Below are 921 nucleotides of genomic sequence, written 5' to 3'. Positions count from 1 at the left end.
TTTTGTTTCCTGATGTTATTATTATTGTTGCTGTAATGAGGCCAGATCTTTATATTCCTAGAAACAAATTTGCTACTGGTATACTGTTAATTGAAACTGTTAAAACCTGAAACTGAGGCTGAGATAGGAAGATTGCTTGAGACCAGGAGTTCAGGGCCAGCCTGGGCAACAAGCAAAAGACCCTGCCTCCATTGAAAAAACAAAAACATTAGCTGCGAATGGTACTGCATGCCTGTAGTCCCAGCTACTTGGGAGGCTGAGGTAGGAGGATTGCTTGAGCCCAGGAATTCGAGGCTACCATGAGCCATGATGGCATCAATGCAGACCAGCCTGGGCAACAGACCCTGTCTCTAAAAAAGAAAAGAAAAGACTAAAGAAAACAAATCAAACCCAAACAAAAAACCAGCATTGATTCCAGAAGAAAAGATAAAATGAAAACAAATCTTTATTTTATATGTGAAGTCAGGAAGTGTGTTTTCTTTTCTTTTCTTTTTTTTCATTTTTTTCAAGCAATTGTCTGAAATTTCTATAACCTTGCTCTGGATGGAGCAGGACAAACCCTCAACTATTTCAATACTGTTCTGGCAAGCAGTGTAGGAATGCACACATCACCACAGACCCACGCACGCTGGAGGCTTGCCAGTATTTGTTTTAAAACTGTTTTTGATATGCCTTCTTTTAGAAAATTAAAGATTATGCATATTTGTTTATAAAACAGTTTTTGTCATGAGGCCATTTTGTGACCAAGAATGTATCTTACTCACCTTGTTTATCATAAAATTGGTCAGTTTCTATGTGTTAAAACACTGAACTAGCTATGTCTCACTTTCTGCTGTTTGAAGGGAGCAGGACTATTACCCCAGTTTTGCAGATGAAGAAACCTACATACAGATTAAACAATGTGATTGATATTTTATACCA

General features: G+C 37.8%; 1 non-coding gene across 1 annotated transcript; it reads right to left on the bottom strand.

Moving 5' to 3' along the window:
* Positions 1 to 511: 511 nt before the first annotated feature.
* LOC115930477 (small nucleolar RNA SNORA9) lies at positions 512 to 642 on the bottom strand. Its single transcript, XR_004067113.3, has one exon. It is a non-coding gene; the product is annotated as a small nucleolar RNA SNORA9 (small nucleolar RNA).
* Between the last annotated feature and the right edge of the window lie 279 nt (positions 643 to 921).

Source organism: Gorilla gorilla, chromosome 14 (genome assembly GCF_029281585.2).
Source record: "Gorilla gorilla gorilla isolate KB3781 chromosome 14, NHGRI_mGorGor1-v2.1_pri, whole genome shotgun sequence".
NCBI lineage: Eukaryota > Metazoa > Chordata > Mammalia > Primates > Hominidae > Gorilla > Gorilla gorilla.
The sequence above is the reverse complement of the archived record's forward strand: the minus strand, read 5'-3'. Positions and strand labels throughout refer to the sequence as shown.